Source organism: Moschus berezovskii, chromosome 17 (assembly GCF_049115385.1).
Source record: "Moschus berezovskii isolate FMDL1 chromosome 17, NW_MosBer_1.0, whole genome shotgun sequence".
NCBI classification, from domain to species: domain Eukaryota; kingdom Metazoa; phylum Chordata; class Mammalia; order Artiodactyla; family Moschidae; genus Moschus; species Moschus berezovskii.
Genome location: NC_142476.1, coordinates 41,383,243 through 41,404,727, shown reverse-complemented (window position 1 = coordinate 41,404,727; position 21,485 = coordinate 41,383,243). Strand labels below are relative to the sequence as shown.

At 43.9% G+C, this 21,485-nt stretch overlaps 1 protein-coding gene across 1 annotated transcript in view; it reads left to right on the top strand.

Annotated features, from left to right (window-relative positions):
• Nucleotides 1-1,848: 1,848 nt before the first annotated feature.
• The window catches only part of CFAP74 (cilia and flagella associated protein 74), an 86,930-nt gene continuing 67,293 nt past the window's right edge, over nucleotides 1,849-21,485 (top strand). Inside the window, exon 1 of the mRNA XM_055419373.2 lies at nucleotides 1,849-2,019. The gene's annotated coding sequence lies outside the window, so the exon portion shown is untranslated. The remainder of the gene's footprint in view (nucleotides 2,020-21,485) is intronic.

Sequence of the window (21,485 nt, the reverse complement as noted above, 5' to 3'; positions counted from 1 at the left end):
ATGTGTTCTGCCCATGGGTCACTCTGGGGCAGAACACAGAAACGGTCCTTGTACCTTTCCCAGCCTTTGGCAGTGCAGCTGTACCTCAACCAGCTCCTACTGGTGGACGCAGGGGCTGTTTTCAGCCTTTTGTTGTCCTTCTGTTCTTTAGTAGAAAGTGTATTAATCATTAATATGGACAGGCCCAGAGAAGCAAAGCTGAAAAGGAGAAACCCCATAATTTGGGTGAGGTCAGAAAGATAACAGTTTTTCTTAGAACACCTATTCTGGGCTGTTCTGCTGAGTCAGTTCTGTTCCTCAGTCCAGGAGGAAGAGGTCTGGGCAGCACTGCAGTGGCAGGACTACAGAGGTGACCGGTATCCCGATGAAGTTCACAGTCCTAAGAGATGCTGCGCTTTTAGCCAGGCTGGATGGCTCTGACGGATCTTGCCATCCCAGGATGAAACTACAGGACTTCCTGGTTCCCACCATGGCATCAGGACCTGCTGGACAAAGCCAGCGACTGACCAGCAGGGCCAGCGGCCTTGCAAGGCGCAGGCGTGCTGGAAGTTACTGGGCTCTATGAGGTCAGCGAATACACTGATCAGCCGGGGGTCCAGGGCCCAGCACCAATTGCACTGGCTAGAGGGATCCTTCTGTTGAGGCAGTCCAAGAGCATGTTGGAAAAGAATTTCCAGACACAGCATTTCAAAAGGGAGTCAGTTTATTAAGAACAAAGAGCAGAGATAATGTTGGGCACTGCGAGCACAGCGTGTGGACCTCCTGACAAACGAGGGAAAACAGACAGTTTTCTTGGATTAATAACCAATTTTTAATAGCCTCAAGACAAAATTCTGCTGGATGGTTGGCTTTAGGTTGGTTGGGGCTCTATAGGGTGCTTACTAGAGTGGGCATCTGCCTAATTGGGAGTCAGGAAGCTACTTAAGAGATCATCAGGGGCTTTGGGCAAGTTACAAAGGGGTTCAGTCAGTTTCAGAGGTGACCTTGGTCATGGGCTCCGCTTCTATGGCCTTGGTGCGAGGCCTCGAACCTGTGGCTTTGGGGCAGGACTCAACACCTTCCTCACACCCTGAGTCCAGACTGCAAACACACACCCTCGGGACAGGTGGAAATGTACTACGCTGACCCCAGACAAGGTGGGACGTGCACAGTGAGCAGGGAGGACTCAATTCAGCTCCAGCCCAGCGTGGCATATTGCTCCAGGTCTCTGGTCTCAAAAAGAGAAGTGAGAAACCTCTATTTTACGTGAACTCTACAGTCACTAAAATTAACAACTACGGCTGGATGACATCACCGACTCGATGGACATGACTTTGAGTGAACTCCGGGAGTTGGTGATGGACAGGGAGGCCTGGCGTGCTGTGATTCATGGGGTCGCCAAGAGTCAGACACGACTGAGCGACTGAACTGAACTGAATATAACTGAATCCGTTCTTCAACCCGCTTGGGCCAAACCAGGGAAGGCAGCCTGGTGTTGCAGCCGTACTACCAAGCAGCGTCAGTCTCCTCCGCCACAGCCTGGTAGTACGGGTGCCCCGCAACCCTCCGTTCGCAGTCTCTGCTCGGCCCAGCGCGCTGGTCTCCGGCAGTAACCACCAGCAGCGTTCCACCGTCCATCTGTCCGTCCGTCCCTCGCTCCGGTTGCACTTTGCCTCCTCGGTAGCACTGCGCCTGCGCAGGGGCGCCGCCGGGGCCAGCCATCGCCTTGGCGGGGATGAGCGGGCACCCCCGCCTTGCGATGGAGCCATCCGTTGCCATGGAGCTACCCACTCCAAACCCAGCAGCCAGCGGACTCCGAGGAGCTTCTCCGCCCAGATCCCGCGCTGCTCGGACACGGCGGGGCCGCTGACAGGCGGGTCCGTTGGCCCCGGAGCCTGCGGTTGGGTTTGGGAACTCTGGCCACCCCCGAGGCACAAATCAGCGCCTCCGCCGTGGAAGTTCTGCCTGAGAAATAGCTCCTAGTGAGGGGGTCGCTCCGGCCGATTTCTGGGTCTTCGGACGGCCCCGGGCCGCTTTCAGGTGCGCCCCCCCCCCCCGTTCCCGCGGCGAGTTTCAGCTCCCCCACCGCGGTTTCGCGACCCCCTCGCGGGTTTCAGGACCCTCCCCATCGGTTTCAGGCCCCGCCCCCGCCGGTTTCAGGAACCCCGGCGTGCAGGTGCAGCCTGGGTTCCGGGCTCCGTGCAGGTTCTGGGCGGACGTGGCTATGCTGTCCTTGCACATCTAGGAAAGCGTTGAGCAAAACTCGAGGGCAAGCGGGCTGGTGAGGAGGAACCCGGAGTGCCCGGGCCAAGGAAGGAATTCCAAGATCATCTCAGTTTGGTTTGTAATGATTAGCCTGTTTCTGGAAACCTGTTATTATTTTGTTTTCCATAAACAAATATTCGTTTTATGTGCTCACATTATGTATCGGGCAAACACTCTTTGAACATCCACTGTGAACCAAGTACTGAACTAGGTTATGGGCGGGCCTGCCCTGGTACCGACAACTGAGGGAATTCCCAGATAGTTGTCTCTGCAGACGCTTGTGCGGGGATTCACAGTACTGCATCGGTAGCCAGTGCCCAAGGCCAGAAATGGAACCTTGTCAGCACCCCGAGTGCCCCAACCCCTCCCTTGCCCCACAGCAGACCCCCTTCCCCATGACCACAGCCTGACTTCTTGATTTTCTTTAGTTTTACCATTTCTAAACAGTTTCACCTGTTTTAATCCATATATGTATATAAATGGAATAACACTGTGTATTCTTTTTAATTTTTGAAATAATCTCGAGCTTACCTAAAAGTTGCAAGTTCAGCATCAAAAACCTTGTCTTCCTGGAGTATTTGAGAATAAGTTGCCTACGTGATGCTCTGTCACCTGCAGACACTTCCGTTCGCATTTCCTACACATTAGGGCAGTCTCCAGCACAATCACACAGGACCGTCAGAGTCGGGAGGATGACTCGGACATGTCAGGACATCTGATCACTGGCCACAGACAAACACCTTCTGCCAGTTGATCCTATAAAGTCACAGACCAGAAAGGGTCCAGTCTGGGCTCCCCAACCACACTGAGCTATTAATGTGTTTATTCAGTCTCTTCCAAGTCAGGCTTTCCTTGACTCCATGATCTTGATACCTTTGAAGGTTAGAGTCCAGTGGCTTTTGTGGAAAACCCCTCCGTTTGGGTTTGTCTGGTGTTTCCTCGAAATCAAATTCCCATTACGTGTCTTTGGCAGGAAGGTCACAGAAGTGGTGCCACATGTCACTCTGCTCTGACCACTTGTTTAAGGTGGTGTCTGCCTGCATCTCCCCTGGGAAGATTCAGCCTTTGTAATGGACAAGTATTTTGTCGGGAGATGATGAGGAGAAGGAAATGGCAACCCACTCCAGTGTTCTTGCCTGGAGAATCCCAGGGACGGAGGAGCCTGGTGGGCTGCTGTCTCTGGGGTCACACAGAGTTGAACACGACTGAAGTGACTTAGCAGCAGCAGCAGCAGCAATGCCCTGTCAGGCCTCACAGGCTTAAGCGGGTGGAGCACACTGTGGACATCGACCCCCACCCTGGCCCTGGCTGGACTCTCTTACCCAACTCGGGCTCACTGCCTTCCCCCACGCAGGCTCTGATGCCCAGTCTGGGCCACTGTGGATCCTGCCCACCTGGGCAGGGGAAGGACGAAGGGAAGCAGCGTGTGCTCGTGTCTTCCTCCCTCCCAGCTGTGTAAGAGACCCATCCACACTCTTGCACAAGCTGTAGGTCACTCATCTTCGTCACCACCCAGTTCACCCGGGGTGGATCTCACAGTGTGTTCTATTGCTGCTGGCCAGGGTTGTTTCCAGAGTTACTGCTCTTAACGAACTCTGCTTTGCAAGGTCTTGTATGGTTCCTGTTATTTTTGTGTTAGGAGGGGAGTTCTGTCTCCTCAACAACAATAAAAGTACTTTGATGTGCAAATCCCCAGTGTCGCAGCTGTTGCTGCTGCTGCTGCTAAGTCGCTTCAGTCGTGTCTGACTCTGTCCGACTCCATAGATGGCAGCCCACCAGGCTCCCCCATGCCTGGGATTCTCCAGGCAAGAATACTGGAGTGGGTTGCCATTTCATTCTCCAATGCATGGAAGTGAAAAGTGAAAGTGAAGTCGCTCAGTCATGTCCGACTCTTCCCAACCCCATGGACTGTAGCCTACCAGGCTCCTCCATCCATGGGATTTTCCATGCAAGAGTACTGGAGTGGGTTGCCATTTCCTTCTCCAAGTGTCTCAGCATGTGGCCTCATTTGGAAATAACTGGTTAAGATGATGTCAAACTGAAGCAGGCAGGCCCCTCATCCATCATGATAGGTATCTTTATAAAGGGGGGGATTTAGACACAGATATGCACACAGGGAGAATGCCATAGTGTTACAGGAAAGGAGACCCCTTCCAGGGCCTGAGAGGGGGCTCTTGTCTAACGCTTGGAAGAGTTGTCCATGGAGACACACAAGCTGACCAAGCAAGAGCCTTTACTAGGAAAAGGCACCTGGGCAGAGGGCAACAGGGTGAGGGAACCCATAACGGTTCTACCGCATGGCTCACAGTCTCGGGTTTTACTGTGATGGGGTTAATTTCCGAGTTGTCTCTGACCGGACTGGTGGTGCACATCAGCCAAGATGGATTCCAGCGAGGATTCTGGGAGGTTGGTAGGACACATGCACTGTCGTTTCCCTCTCCTTTTGACCTTTGCTGAATTCTTGTGGTTGGTGGTAGCTTGTTAGTTCTGTGTTCCTTACCAGGACCTCCTGTTTAAGATACCTCATGCAAGTGGCTACTATGGTGCCTGGCCAGGGTCGGCGGTTTCGGTCAGTGGTTCGCCTAACAACATGGACTGGAGCTGCGCTGCTACGAGCCAGGGAACCAGGACCGAGGAGAGGGGTCTGTATGAGAGCCTTGCTCAGCACGTCAGAGGGAGCTGGCATCTTGATATCAGGCTTCTGGCCTCCAGAACTATGAGAGAATACTGTTATCTTGTTCTAAGACAGCAAGTTCGTGGCACTTTGCTATGGCAGCCTCAGTAAAGGAGTACCACATTGAAAGGTTGCTGCTGTGAGGCTTGTGTTAACAGCAGGATTTGTGTCCTCCAGAGGAGAGGATTTCCATCTGGGGTCAGAGACGAGGCTTGACTACTTGGAGTTTTTTGTGTGGCAAAGTTTTATTAAAGTTTAATAGAGATAGGGAAAGCTTCTGACACAGACATCAGAAGGGGACAGAAAGAGTGCTAGTTTTTAGCAAGGTGTTTTATGTCTGTTAGAAAGGTATTAATCAGATAAAAGAGACACCTCAAGGCTGAGGGAGTTTCACCAGGCCCCTCTTCCACAGTTTGCATTCTTGAGATAGGATGGCACGAGGTGTGTCATTTCCCGCCCCGCCCCCACCATAAAACAATTGACAGAAATACTGGTTTGTGGAGGCATTATCAACCCAAGATTTGAGAGAAGAAAAAAAGTTAGGTGGAACCATTTTGAAGAAAGGCAAATTCCATAGCAAATACATAGTTTCATTAACATAGCTTAAGAAAAACATTTGCATAAGAAAAACGCATTGATAAGCTCAAGGCAGAACCAGGTATCTTCTACACAAAATTAAAAGAGGTTTCTTTTAAGAAAAATGTCTGCCACTTGCAGTTTATTTCCTCTTGCCGCTTGGGACCTCTGGCCTTCCTGCCTGTTACCCTCTCAGCATCTAAGAGTTTCTATCAGGTGATTGCTAGGGAGAGGAAGTGCTGAGTCAGAGGGCCTGGTATACAAAATAGAGGCCCCAGAAACGGCCACATGCTGACCCTCAGAACCTGTGTGTGTGTTAAGTTACAGGCTGCAGAAATCTGGGCTGTTGGTCAGCTGACTGAACCAGGAGACTGTGGTGCATTAACCTGCTGGGCCCAGAGCAGTTAGAGGTGTCCTTCTGGTAGAACAGAGGGCAGAGGGGAGACAGGAAAAGCTGACAAGAAGGCCCACCTGACTTTAGTGGCTTTGAAGTTAGTAGGATGGGCTTTGGCCAAGGCCTGTGGGCGACCTCTAGAAACCAAAAAAGGCAAGAAGATGGACTGTGCCCCAGAGCTGCTGAAGAGGAGGGCAGCCTGGCTGACAAAGGTTTTAGCTCCGTGGGGCTCATTTCAGACTTCTGACCTCCAGAGTTACAGGATAATAATGCATTTGTGTTAAGTTACTGAGTGTGTGGCAATTTCTCACAGCAGCGATCAGATCCTAGTGCAGAGGGCGTTATATTTTTAACTTTACGAGGCGATAGAGAAATCTTTTCAAAGCATCTGTCCCAGTTTCTGCTCCCACCATGAGTGAACAAACCTTCCCACTGCTTCCTGTCCTTGCTGGCACCTGGTGTCCTCAGGCTTTTAATGTGTTACTCAGACTGATGACTGTGCAGTAATAGTTCACGTGGCTTTACTCTGCGTGTCCCTAATTACAGATGAGGTTGAGCTCATCGTCCCACCAGGACTCTGTTAGAAGAGTTAAAGGGATCACTGTTGTCAATGCCAGCAACTCAGGCAGGAGTCAGGACACGCAGACAAACGGGTTAAAATTGTTGGCCTCTTGAATTTATTTGGTTCAAGAGTCCAAATAAGTTGGTCCCTTATTGTGACCAGTCTGTTTAAGTTCCATCGTTTTGCTGTCATTCATCTTCCTCTGTGTTGATCCATGGATGTTCCTTACCTGTCGTGATGTGAGATGTGTTGCATTTATCTTCCTCCAATTTGTAGCTTTTCTTGAATTCTCCTTTGGGTGTCACTGGATGACCAAAATACTGGAGCTTCAGCTTCAGCATCAGTCCTTCCAGTGAATATTCAGGGTTGATCTCCCTTAAGATTGACTGGTTTGATCTCCTTGCTGTCCAAGGGACTTTCAGGGGTCTTCTCCAGCACCACAGTTCAAAGGCATCAATTCTTTGGCATTCTACCTTCTTTACAGTACAGCTCTCAGAACCATATGTGACCACTGGGTAGACCATAGCCTTGACTATACTGACCTCATAGCTTTGACTAGATGGACCTTTGTCGGCATTAAAGGTCCATTTAGTTAAAGCTATGGTTTTTCCAGTAGTCATATATGGATGTGAGAGTTGGACCATAAAGAAAGCTGAGCACCGAAGAATTGATGCTTTTGAACTACGGTGCTGGAGAAGACTCTTGAGAGTCCCTTGGACTGCAAGAAAATCAAACCAGTCAATCCTAAAGGAGGTCAGTCCTGGATATTTATTGGAAGGACTGATGCTGAAGCTGAAACTCCAATACTTTGGCCACATGACGCAAGCAACTGACTCATTTGAAAAGACCCTGATGCTTGGAAAGACTGAAGGAAGGGGAAGGGGACAACAGAGGATGAGATGGTTAGATGGCATCACCAATTCAATGGACGTGAGTTTGAGCAAGCTCTGGGAGTTGGTGATGCACAGGTAAGCCTGGCGTGCTGCAGTCCATGGGGTCGCAAAGAGTCAGGCATGACTGAGCGACTGATTTGAACTGTCTTTGTCAGCAGAGTAATGTCTTTGCTTTTCAACACAGTTTAGATTTGTCGTTGCTTCCCTGCCAAGAAGCAATTGTCTTCTGATTTCATGGCTGCAGTCACCATCCCCAGTGATTTTGGAGACCAAGAAGAGGAACTCTGCCACTACTTCCACCTTTTCCCCTTCTATTTGCCATGCAGAAATGGGGCCAGATGCTATGGTCTTAGTTTTTTTTAATATTTAGTCTTAAGTTGGCTCTTTCACTCTCCACCTTCACCCTCATCAAGAGGCTGTTTGTAGTTCCTCTTCACTTTCTGCCATTAGAGTGGTTCAGTTCAATCGCTCAGCCATGTCCGACTCTTTGGGACCCTATGGACTGCAGCACGCCAGGCTTCCCTGTCCATCACCAACTCCAAGAGCTTGCTCAAACTCATGTCCATCAAGTCAGAGATGCCATCCTACCATCTCACCCTCTGTCGTCCCCTTCTCCTCATGCCTTCAGTCTTTCGCAGCATCAGGGTCTTTTCAAATGAGTCAGTTCTTTGCATCATGTGGCCAAAGTATTGGAGCTTCAGCTTAGAAGTGATATCATCCCCATATCTGAGGTTGTTGATGTTTCTCCTTCCTATCTTGATTCCAGTTTATAACTCATCCAGCCCAGCATTTCTCATGATGTGTTCAGCATATAGGTTAAACAAACAGGGTGACAGCAGACAGCCCTGTCATACTCCTTTCTCAATCTTGAACCAATCAGTTGTTCCATACAGGGTTCTAACTGTTGCTTCTTGACTTGCATCAGGTTTCTCAGGAGACAGGTAAGATGGTCTGGTATTCCCATCTCTCTAGAGCTTTCCACAGTTTGTCATGTTCCACATAGTCAAAGGCTTTAATGTAGTCGATGAAACAGAGATAGGTGTTTTTCTGAAATTCCCAAATAGTCTGTATCCAGCAAATGTTAACAATTTGATCTCTATGTCCTCTTCCTTTTCTAAACCCTGCTTGGACATCTGGAAGTTGTTGGTTTGCATAATGCTGAAGCCTAGCATGCAAGATTATAAGCACGACCTTACTAGCACGGGAAATGAGTGAATGAGTGCAATTGTCCGATGGTGAGCACATTCTTTGGTATTACCCTTCTTGGGAACTGGGATGAGAATTGACCTTTTCCAATCCCATGGCCACTGCTGGGTCTTCCAGATATGCTGACATAATGAATGGAAAACCCTGATGGCATCATCCTTTAGGGATCTGAATAGTTCTGCTGGATTTTCATCGAATCCACTATCTTTATTAATAGCAGTGCTTCTTAAGGCCCACTTGACTTCATACTCCAGAATGTCTGACTCTGGGTGAGTAACCACACCGTCCTAGTAATTGGTTCATTAATGTCTTTTTTATATAGTTCTTTCATGTATTCTTTCCATCGCTTCTTGATCTCTTCAGCATCTTCTAGGTCTCTACCATTTTTATCCTTTATTGTGCCTGCCTTTGGGCAGAATGCTCCCTTGATGTTTCCAATTTTCCTGAAGAGACCTCTAGTCTTTCCCCCTTTGTTGTTTTCTTCTATTGTTAAGCACTGTTCATTGAAGAAGGACTTCTTGTCTCTTCTAGCTATTTTTTGGAACCTTGCATTTAATTGGATGTGTGTTTCCCTCTCTCCTTTGCTTTTCTCTTCATTCTTTCACTATTTGTAAAGCCTCCTCAGAAAACCACTTTGCCTTCTTGCTTTTCTTTTTCTTTTGATGGCTTTATTTGTCATCTCCTGTGCAATATTATGGACTTCTGTCCATAGTTCTTCAGATACACTGTTAATTAGATCTAATCCCTTGAATCTATTCATTACCTCTACTGTGAATTTATACAGAATTTGATTTAAGTCATACCTGACTGGTCTATTGGTTTTCCCAGTTTTCTTTAGTTTAAGCCTGAATTTTGCTATGAAAAGCTGATGATCTGAGCCACAGTCAGCTCCATGTCTTGTTTTTGCTGACTGTATACAGCTTCTCTATCTTCAGCTACAAAAAATGTAATCAATTTGATTTCAGTATTGACCATTTGGTGATGTCCATGTGTAGAGTCGTCTCTTGTGTCTTTGAAAAAGGATATTTGCTATGACTAGTGCATTCTTTTGGCAGAATTCAGTTAAACTTTGCCCTGCTTCATTTTGTTCTCCAAGTCCAACTTGCCTGTTATTCCAGGTATATCTTGACTTCCTACTTTTGCATCCCAATCCCCGATGATGAGTAGAACATCTTTTTTTAGGTGTTAGTTCTAGGAGGTCTTCTAGGTCTTCATAGAACTGATCGACCACAGCTTCTTCAGTATCAGTGGTAGGGGCATAGACTTGGGTTACTGTGATGTTGAATGGCTTGCCTTGGAAATGAACCAAGATCATTCTGTCATTTTTGAGGTTGCACCCAAATACTGTATTATGGACTCTTTTGTTGACTATGAGGGTTACTCCGTTTCTTCTATGGGATTCTTGCCCATAGTAGTAGAAGTAATGGTCATCTGAATTAAATTTGCCCATTCCTGTCCATTTTAGTTTGCTATTCCTAGAATGTCCATGTTTATTCTTACCATCTCCTGCTTGACCACATCCAATTTTCCCTGATTCATGGACCTATTCCAGGTTCCTATATAATACTTTTATTTGCAGCTTCAGGTTTTACTTTCATCACCAGACACATCCACACCTGAGCTTAGGATCTGCTTTTGCCCAGCTGCTTCATTCATTCTGGGCCTATTGGTAATTCTCCTCTGTTCTTCACCAGTAGCGTATTGGACACCTTCAGAACGAGGACTCATCTTTTGGTATCGTATTTTTTGGCCTTTTATACAGTGAGCTTCTCACAGCAAGTATACTGGGATGGTTTGCCATTCCCTCCTCGAGTGGATTATGTTTTGTCGAACTCTCTTCTATGACCTGTCCACCTGCACAGCATGGCTCATTCAGTTCAGTTCAGTCGCTCAGTTGTGTCTGACTCTTTGCAACCCCATGAACCGCAGCACGCCAGGCCTCCCTGTCCATCACCAACTCCCGGAGTCCACCCAAACCCATGTCAGTTGAGTCGGTGATACCATCCAAGCATCTCATCCTCCGTCATCCCCTTCTCCTCCTGCCCTCAATCATTCCCAGCATCAGGGTCTTTTCAAATGAGTCAGCTCTTCACATCAGGTGGCCAAAGTATTGGAGTTTCAGCTTCAACATCAGTTCTTCCAATGAACACCCAGGACTAATCTCCTTTAGGATAGACTAGTTTAATCTCCTTGCAGTCCAAGGGCTCTCAATAGTCTTCTCCAACATCACAGTTCAAAAGCATCAATTCTTCAGTGCTCAGCTTTCTTCACAGTCTGTCTCTCACATCCATACATGACCATAGGAAAAACCATAGCTATGACTAGACAGACCTTTATTGACAAAGTAATGTCTTTGCTTTTCAACATGCTGTCTAGGTTGGTCATAACTTTCCTTCCAAGGAGTAAGCGTCTTTTAATTTCATGGCTGCAGTCACCATCTGCAGTGATTTTGGAGCCCCAAAAAATAAAGTCAGCCACTGTTTCCACAGTGTCCCCATCTATTTCCCATGAAGTGATGGGACCAGATGCCATGATCTTAGTTTTCTGAATGTTGAGCTTTAAGCCAACTTTTTCACTCTCCTCTTTCACTTTCATCAAGAGGCTTTTTAGTTCTTCACTTTCTGCCATAAGGGTGGTGTCATCTGCATATCTGAGGTTATTGATATTTCTCCCAGCAATCTTGATTCCAGCTTGTGCTTCCTCCAGCCCAGCGTTCCTCATGATGTTCTTTGCATATAAGTTAAATAAGCAGGGTGACAATATACAGCCTTGACGTACTCCCTTTCCTATTTGGAACCAGTCTGTTGTTCCATGTCCAGTTCTAACTGTTGCTTCCTGACCTGCATACAGGTTTCTCAAGAGGCAGGTCAGGTGGTCTGGTATTCCCATCTCTTTCAGAATTTTCCACAGTTGATTGTGATCCACACAGTCAAAGGCTTTGGCATAGTCAATAAAGCAGAAATAGATTTTTTTCTGGAAATCTCTTGCTTTTTCCATGATCCAATGGATGTTGGCAATTTGATCTCTGGTTCCTCTGCCTTTTCTAAAACCAGCTTGCACATCTGGAATTTCACAGTTCACGTATTGCTGAAGCCTGGCTTGGAGAATTTTAAGCATTACTTTACTAGCATGTGAGATGAGTGCAATTGTGCGGTAGTTTGAGGATTCTTTGGCATTGCCTTTCTTTGGGATTGGAATGAAAACTGACTTTTTCCAGTCCTGTGGCCACTGCTGAGTTTTCCAAATTTCCTGGCATATTGAGTGCAGCACTTTGACAGCATCATCTTTCAGGATTTGAAATAGCTCAACTGGAATTCCATCACCTCCACTAGCTTTGTTCGTCATGATGCTTCCTAAGGCCCACTTGACTTTACATTCCAGGATGTCTGGCTCTAGGTGAGTAAGCACACCATCATGATTATCTGGGTCATGAAGATCTTTTTTGTACAGCTCTTCTGTGTATTCTTGCCACCTCTTCTTAATATCTTCCGCTTCTGTTAGGTCCCTACCATTTCTGACCTTTATTGAGCCCATCTTTGCATGAAATGTTCCCTTGGTATCTCTAATTTTCTTGAAGAGATCTCTAGTCTTTCCCATTCTGTTGTTTTCCTCTATTTCTTTGCATTGATCGCTGAGGAAGGCTTTCTTATCTCTCCTTGCTATTCTTTGAAACTCTACATACAAATGGGTATCTCTTTCCTTTTCTCCTTTGCTTTTCACTTCCCTTCTTCTCACAGCTATTTGTAAGGCCTCCTCAGACAACCATTTTGCTTTTTTGCTTGTCTTTTCCTTGGGGATGGTCTTGATTCCTGTCTCCTGTACAATGTCATGAACCTCCATCCATAGTTCATCAGGCACTCTGTCTATCAGATCTAGTCCCTTAAATCTATTTCTCACTTCCACTGTATAGTCATAAGGGATTTGATTTAGGTCATACCTGAATGGTCTAGTGGTTTTCTCCACTTTATTCAATTTCAGTCTGAATTTGGCAATAAGGAGTTCATGATCTGAGCCACAGTCAGCTCCCAGTCTTGTTTTTGCTGACTGTATAGAGCTTCTCCATCTTTGGCTGCAAAGAATATAATCAATCTGATTTTGGTGTCGACCATCTAGTGATATCCACGTGTAGAGTCTTCTCTTGTATTGTTGGAAGAGGGTGTTTGCTGTGACCAGTGCGATCTCTTGGCAGAACTCTGTTAGCCTTTGCCCTGCTTCATTCTGTACTCCAAGGTCAAATTTGCCTGTTACTCCAGGTGTTTCTTGAATTCCTACTTTTGCATTCCAGTTCCCTATAATGAAAAGGACATCTTTTTTGGGTATTAGTTCTAGAAGGTCTTGTAGGTCTTCACAGAACTGTTCAACTTCAGCTTCTTCAGCGTTACTGGATGGGGTGTAGACTTGGATTACCATGATATTGAATGGTTTGCCTTGGAAACGAACAGAGATCGTTCTGTCGTTTTTGAGATTGCATCCAAGTACTGCATTTTGGACTCTTTTGTTGACCATGATGGCCACTCCATTTCTTCTAAGAGATTCTTGCCCACAGTAGTAGATATAATGGTCATCTGATTTAAATTCACCCATTCCAGTCCATCTTAGTTCGCTGATTCTGAGACTGTAGATATTCACTCTTGTCATCTCCTGTTCGAGACCAACTGTTTGAGACCCCATGGGCTGTAGTTCACCAGGCTCCTCTGTCCATTTGATTTCCCAGGCAAGAGTACTGGAGTGGGCTGCCATTCCCTCCTCCAAGGGATCTTCCCAACCAGGAATCATACCTGCATCTCCTATGATTTCTGCATTAGCAGGCAGATTCTTTACCACTGTGCCATCTTTATTTAGGTCTTATTTAATGTTACCCAGGGCTTCCCTGCTGGCTCAGCTGGTAAAGAATCTGCCTGGAATGCAGGAGACCCAGGTTCAGTTCCTAGGTTGGAAAGATCCCCTGGAGAAGGAAGTGACAACCCATTCCAGTATTTTTGCCTGAAAAATCCCATGGATAGAGGAGTCTGGCAGGCTGCAGTCCATCAGGTCACACAGAGTCGAACATAACTGAGCGACTAACACTTTCTTTCAGTTTAATGTCACCTAGTGGGCTTCATCATTTTCTCATCAGGGGTCTTACTCATCTTTTGTTGTATTTATTCCCAAGAACTACGGTTTTACTGGCGTGATTGTAAATGATTAGTTTTGCAAATCTTATCATTTGTTCTGATAAGGAGGGCTATCTTTGATTTTTATTATTGAATTTGTATCAGGCAACATTACTAAATTGTCTCAATAATATTAACAGTTTATGTCTGTATTCATTTGGATTTTCTACATACACAGTCTTATCTGAAATTAACCACTGTTTCCCCTTCTAGTCATCACGCCTTGTGTTTCTTTCTTCTCTGTGTGTTCCTGTTGGAAGACCCAGTGGCTTTAGAGAGCACCCTCGCTTTGTTCTCAGTCTTAAATGAAATGCTTTTAATAATTATGTTGTTTTGGTCTTGCCAAGTGGCTTGCAGGATCTTAGTTCCCCCAGTGGGGATCAAACCTTTGCCACCTGCAATGGAAGGAGACCACCAGGAAAGCCCCTTGTTGGCAGACATTCCTTACCATGTTAAAGAGGTTCATTTCTAATGCAAATCTGCTAAGTTTTTAAGAAGCGTGTGTGGGATGTGCACTCTCTTCAATGCCGTTTTCTGCATGGACTGAAAACGTACTTCTCTTCTCTAATCTGCTCCTGTGGTGAATTGACCTGGTTTCTAAGGCTGAACAAATCCATCTTGGTTGTGATGTGTCATCCTGTCTATGTGTGTGGCAGAGCCTGGTGGTTCTTCAACTGGAGAGTGAGGCTGGGCTGTGATTTTTCTTTCCCTGTTTTCACTGTTGGGCTCTGGTAGCAAAAGTTGAGTGATTTTGTGAAATGAGCCAGGGAGTGGGCCTTTTGCCTCTCTTTCCCGGAAGAATGTGAGACTGGAACATTCTGAACCTCAGACATCTCACAGAATGGGACAGGGAAGCCTCAGAGCCTAGAGTTTTCTTTGAGGGAAACTGTTTGCTTATTGATTGAATTTCTTTTACACCTACAGGAATTTTTAAGTTTTCTAGGTTTTGTTCTCAAAACAATTTTGTTTAGTACTACTTTTCTAATAATTTGTCAATTGTCTCAATTTTCAAATTTATTGCTGTACAGTTGTTGATGACATTGTTACATTTTTTTTCATGTCTGTGGTTACAGACCCTCTTCTTCTTATATGGATGATTTGTTTCTTCTATTTATCATTTTCATTGGAGATTTGTCAATTTTATAAATCTTCCAAAAGTACAAACTTCTGGCTTTGAGGAACATCTTTATCGCATGTTTGTTTTGCAGCCTTAATTTCTGATCTTTTTTGTTTTTCTGCTTTCTTTGTGTTTATATCACAGCTCTTTTTATAACCCCTTGGGTTGGATATTTAGCACATTAAGTTTTAGCCTGTCTCCTTTCCTGATATGAACATTTAGAATTACAAATTTCCTCATTTCTACCTTGAATTCCCTGGTGGCTCAGATGGTAAAGCATCTGCCTACAATGCAGGAGATCTGGGTTCGATTCCTGGGTCGGGAAGATCCCCTGGAGAAGGAACTAGCAACCCACTCCAGTACTCTTGCCTGGAAAATCCCATGGATGGAGGAGCCTGGTAGGCTTCAGTCCATGGGGTTGCAAAGAGTCGGACACAACTTAGTGACTTCACTTCACCTTGGCTGCACTCAGTTTGATATATGACGTTTTCATTATAACTCAGTTCAAAGCATTTTAAAATTTCTATTATGATTTTTCCTTTGGCTCATGGGTTATTTAGAAATTTATTTCTTATTTTCAAAAAATAGGTGAATTTATAGTTCTGTATTTCTTTTTATTCTTCCAGTTTTATTGGAATATAATTGAAATACAGCACGTGTAAGCTTAAGGTACACAGTATAATGATTTGATTTACATACGTCATAAAATGATGATACTGATATATTTTGTGAACATCCATATCTCATGAAGATACAAAATTAAAGAAATAGAAAATACTGTTTTTCTTGTGATAACTCAAGATCTACTCTCTTAACAACTTTCATATATAATGTACAGCAGCATTAATTATATTTATCATGCTGTAAATTACATTATTGGTACTTACCTATCTTATAACTCAGCAGTCCCTAAACTTTTTGGCACTTTGGACTAGTTTTGTGGAAGACAGTTTTTCCACGGACAGGAGGGATGCAAGCGATGGGGAGTGGCTGTCAACACAGATGAGGCTTATTTTACTCTTCCACCACTCACCTTCTGCTGTGCAGCCTGGTTCCTAACAGGCCACAGATGGGTACTGGTTCATGGCCCACTGCTGTAACTGGGAGTTCGTACCTTTTGCCCATCTTCATCCAGTTCCCCTTTCCCCAATCTCCTGCCTCTGGTAACCACAAATCTGACCTCTTTTTCTATGAATTTGTTTGTTTTTGAAGTATAATTGACCTACTTGTGTTAGTTCCTGTTACACGACATAATAACTTATATTTCTACACATTTCAAAATGATCACGTGGTAGGTCACCACACAAAGATACTGTGTAGTCATGGCTCTGTTCCCCACACTGTGCATTCCATCCCGACATTTATTTTGCCGCAGGAAGTTTGTGCCTTCCAGTCTCTCTTACCTACTTGTCTCCCCTTCACCCCACCACCCCGGCCACCCCGTTTGTTCTCTGTATCTATGACTCTGTTTCTGTTTTGCAGTTTGTTCATTTGTCTTTTAAGTTCCACATATAAGTGAAATTTTAGTATTTGTCTTCCTCTTTCTGATTTATTTCACTTAGCATAATTCCCTCCAGGTCCACCCATATTGTTGCAAATTATAATATTTCATTCTTTTAAATGGTTGAGTAATATTCCATTATTTATATATACTACATCTACTTTATCCTCTTACCTGTTTATGGGCACTTAACATTACTTATATATCTTGGCTATTGTAAATGATACTACAATGAAAGAAAAGGGTGCATATGTCTTTTCTATGTGTTTAGGTTTTTTTTTTTTTTCCCTAGTAAATACCCAGGAGTGAAATTCCTGGTTTTATGGTAGTTCTATTTTTAAGTTTTTTCAGTAATTTCCATACTGTGCTCCACAGTGACTGCATCAATTTACATTCCCAAGAACAGTGCAAGAGGGTTCCCTTCTCTCCATATTCTGCTGACATTTGTATATCTTCTTCAGAAAAATGTCTGTTCGGATCCTCTGCCCGTGTTTTAATGAGGTTGTTCAGTTGATGTTGAGTTGTATGTTTTTGTGTATGTATTGGTGTATGCTTTGGATATTAACACCTTATCGGAGATATTGTATGAAAAGATCTTCTTTCATTCGGTAGATGGCCTTTTGTTTTGTTAATAGTGTCCTTCACTATACAAAAGCTTTTTAGTTTGATAGTCTCATCTGTTTAATTTTGCTTTTGTTTCCCTTGCCTGTGGAGACAAATCTGAAAAAATATCACTAAGTCCATTGTCAAAGAGCTTATTGCCTATGCTTTCTTTTACAAGTTGTATGGCTTCAGATCTTACATTTGAGTCTTTCATCCATTTTGAGTTTATTTTTGTATATGATACAGGAGAGTAGTTCAGTTTGAATCTTTTGCATGTAACTGTTCAGTTTTCCAAAAACCATTTGTTGAAGAGACTGTCTTTCCATCATTGTATATTCTTGCCTCCTTTGTTGCAGATTAATTGCCACGTAAGGGTGGTTCTTTTCTGGACTCTATCCCATCGATCTATGTGTCTTTTTTGTACCAGTACCATACTGTTTTGATTACTGGGAATTTGGAGTACAGTTTGAAATCAGGGAGCATGATTCCTCTAGCTTCATTCTTTCTCAAGATTGTTTTGGCTATTTGGGGTCTTTGAGTTGCCATACAAATTTTAAAATTCTTTGTTCTAGTTCTGTGAAAAACACCATTGGTATTTTGATAGGGATTGCACTGAATCCGTAGATTGTCTTGGGTAGTATGGTCATTTTAACAATATTCTTCCAATCCATGAGCATAGTATGTCTTTGCATCTGTTTCTGTCATCTTTAATTTCTTTCTTCAGTGTCTCATAATTTTCTGATTACAGATGTTTTACTTCCTTAGAGTTAGTCCTGGGTGTTTTAGTCTTTTTTTTGGTGTGATTGTAAATGGGATTGCTTTCTTCATTTCTCTTTCTGATAGTTTGCTGGTGTACAGAAATGCAAGGGGTTTCTGTGTATTAATTTTGTATCTTGCAACTTTACTGAATTCATTGATGAGTTCCAGTAATTTTTTGGTGGGTTCTTTAGGATTTTCTGTGTCATCTGCAAATAGTGACAGTTTTACTTATTCATTTCTAATTTGTATTCCTTTTATTTCTTTTTCTTGTCTGATTGAGTTTCCCAGGAGGCCCAGTGGTCATAGTGAAGAGTTCTGACAGAAAGTGGTCCACTGGAGGATGGAGTGCAAACCACTTCAGTATTCTTGCTGTGAGAACCCCATTAACACTATGAAAAGGCAAAAAGATATAACACCAAAAGATGCCCCCCCCCAGGTCAGAGAATATACAATATGCTAGTGGGGAAGAGTGGAGGACAATTTCTAATAGCTCCAGAAAGAATGAAGTGGCTGGGCCAAAGTGGAATTGATGCTCAGTTGCAGATGTGTCTGGTAGTGAAAGTAAAGTCTGATGCTGTAAAGAACAACATTGCATAGGAACCTGGAATGTTAGGTCCATAAATCAAGGTAAGTTGGACATGGTCAAGCAGGAGATGGCAAGAGTGAACATCAACATCTTAGGAATCAGTGAACTAAAATGGATGGGAATGGGCAAATTTAATTCAGATGACCATTATATCTACTACTGTGGACCAGAATCCCTTAGAAGAAATGGAGTATCCCTCTTTAGTCAAAAGAAGTGTCCAGAACACTCTTTTGTATTTGGGTACATTGTCAAAAACAACAGAATGATCTCAGTTCATTTCCAAGGCAAACCATTCAACATCACAGTAATCCAAGTCTGTGCTCCAACCACCAATGCAGAAGAAGCTGAAGTTGACCCGTTCTATGAAGAACTAACTACAAGACCTTCTTGAACTAACACCAAAAACAGATGTTCTTGTGTATGTGTGTGTGTGTGTATGATAAAAAAGTTATTTTTTTTAATTTATACAATTTTTAATTGAAGGATATTGCTTTACAGAATTTTGGTTTTCTGTCAAACCTCAACATGAATGAGCCATAGGTATACATATGTCCCCTTCCTCTTGAACCTCCCTCCTATGTTCCTCCCCATCCCACCCCTCTAGGTTGATGCAGAGCCCCAGTTTGAGTTCCCTGAGTGAAAGTGAAAGTGAAAGCTCAGTCGTGTCTGACTCTTTGCAACCCCATGGACTGTAACCTGCCAGGCTCCTCCATCCATGGGATTTTTCAGGCAAGAATACTGGAGTGGGTTGCCATTTCCTTCTCCAGGAGATCTTCCCCACCCAGGGATCGAACCAGGGTCTCCCGCATTGTAGATAGAGGCTTTATCGTCTGAGCCACCAGGGAAGTCGACATAGAACAGATTCCTGTTGGCTATCTATTTTACATATGGTAATGTAAGTTTCCATGTCACTCTCTCCATACATCACACCCTCTCCTCCTCTCCCCCCATGTCCGTAAGTCTGTTCTCTATGTCTGTTTCTCCATTGCTGCCCTGAAAATAAATTCTTCAGTACCATCATTTTAGATTCCATATATATGTATCAGTATACGATATTTATCTGTCTCTTTCTGACTTACTTGACTCTATATAATAGTCTCTAGGTTCATCCACCTCATTAGAACTGACTCAAATGAGTTTCTTTTTGATTAATATTCCATTGTATATGTGTACCACAAATTCTTTATACATTCATCTGTCTCTGGACATCTAGGTTGCTTCCATGTTCTAGCTATTGTAAATAGTGTTGCAGTGAACATTAGGGTACACGTGTCTTTTTTCATTTTGGTTTCCTCAGGGTGTATGCCTAGGAGTGGGATTGCTGAGTCATATGGTGCTTTTATTCCTAGTTTTTTAAGGAATCTCCATACTGTCTTCCATAGTGGCTGTATCAATTTACACTCCCACCAACAGTGCAAGAGGGTTTGTTTTTTTCCACTCCCTCTCCAGCAGTTATTGTTTATAGACTTTTAATGATGACCATTCTCACCAGTGTGAGGTGATATCTCATTGTAGTTTTGATTAGCATTTCTCTCATAATGAGTGATATTGAGCATCTTTTCATGTATTTGTTAGCCATCTGTAGGTCTTCTTTGGAGAAATGTCTGTTTAGGTCTTTTTCCCACTTTGATTGGGTTGTTTGTTTTTCTGGTATTGAGTTGTATTAGCTCCTTATATATTTTGGAAACTAATCCTTTGTCAGTTGTTTCCTTTGCTATTACCTTCTCCCATTCTGAGGGTTGTCTTTTCACCTTGTTTGTAGTGTCCTTTGATGTGCAAAAGCTTTTAAGTTTCATTAGGTCCCACTTGTTTACTTTTGTTTTTATTTCCATTACTCTAGGAGGTGGGTCATAGACGATCTTGCTTTGATTTGTGTCAGCAAGTGTTCTGTTTATGTTTTTCTCTAAGAGTTTTATAGATTCTGGTCTTACATTTAGATCTTTAATCCATTTTGAGTTTATCTTTGTGTGTGATGTTAGGAAGTGTTCCAATTTCATTCTTTTACATGTAGCTGTCCAATTTCCCCAGCACCACTTATTGAAGAAGCTATCTTTTCCCCATTGTATATTCATGCCTCCTTTGTCATAAATAAGGTACCCATAGGTGCATGGGTTTATTTCTGGGTTCCAGCTCACTGATCCGTTCTTCCGCTTCAGATATTCTGCTATTGATTCCTTCTAGAGTATTTTTCCAGTGAGTCAACTCGTTGCATGAGGTGGCCAAAGTATTGGAGTTTCAGCTTCAGCATTAGTCCTTCCAGTGAACACCCAGGATTGATCTCCTTTAGAATGGACTGGTTGGATCTTCTTGCAGTCCAAGGGACTCTCAAGAGTCTTCTCCAGCACCACAGTTCAAAAGCATCAATTCTTCGGCAATCAGCTTTCTTCACAGTCCAACTCTCACATCCATACATGACCACTGGAAAAACCATAGCCTTGACTAGACGGACCTTGGTTGGCAAAGTAATGTCTCTGCTTTTCAATATGCTATCTAGGTTGGTCATAACTTTCCTTCCAAGGAGTAAGCGTCTTTTAATTTCCTGGCTGCAATCAGCATCTGCAGTGATTTTGGAGCCCAAAAAAGGAGGGATTGGGGGTGGGAGGAGACGGGGACGACAGAGAATGAGATGGCTGGATGGCATCACCGACTCGATGGACATGAGTTTGAGTGAACTCCGGGAGTTGGTGATGGACAGGGAGGCCTGGCATACTCTGATTCATGGGGTCACAAAGAGTCGGACATCACTGAGCGACTGAACTGAACTGAACTGAGAGTATTTTTAATTTCAGTTATTGTGTTGTTGTCTCTATATGTTTATTCTTTCATTCTTCTAGGTCTTTGTTAATTGATTCTTGCACTTTCTCCTGTTTTCAAGGTTTTTGATCATCTTTGCTATCATTATTCTGAATTATTTTTCAGGTAATTTGCCTATTTCCTCTTCATTTACTTGGGCTTGTGTGTCTCTAGTTTATTCCTTCATTTGTGCAGTATTTCTGTGCCTTTTCATTATTTTTTTTTTAACTTACTGTTTTTGAGGTCTCCTTTTCCCAGGCTTCAAGTTTGAATTCTTTCTTCCTTTTGGTTTCTGCCCTGCTAAGCTTGGTCCAGTGGTTTGTGTAAGCTTTATGTAGGGTGAGGTTTGTGCTGTTTTTTTTTTTCCTCTGATGGACAGGGCTGAGTGAGGTGGTAATCTGTCTGCGGATGATTGGGTTTGTAT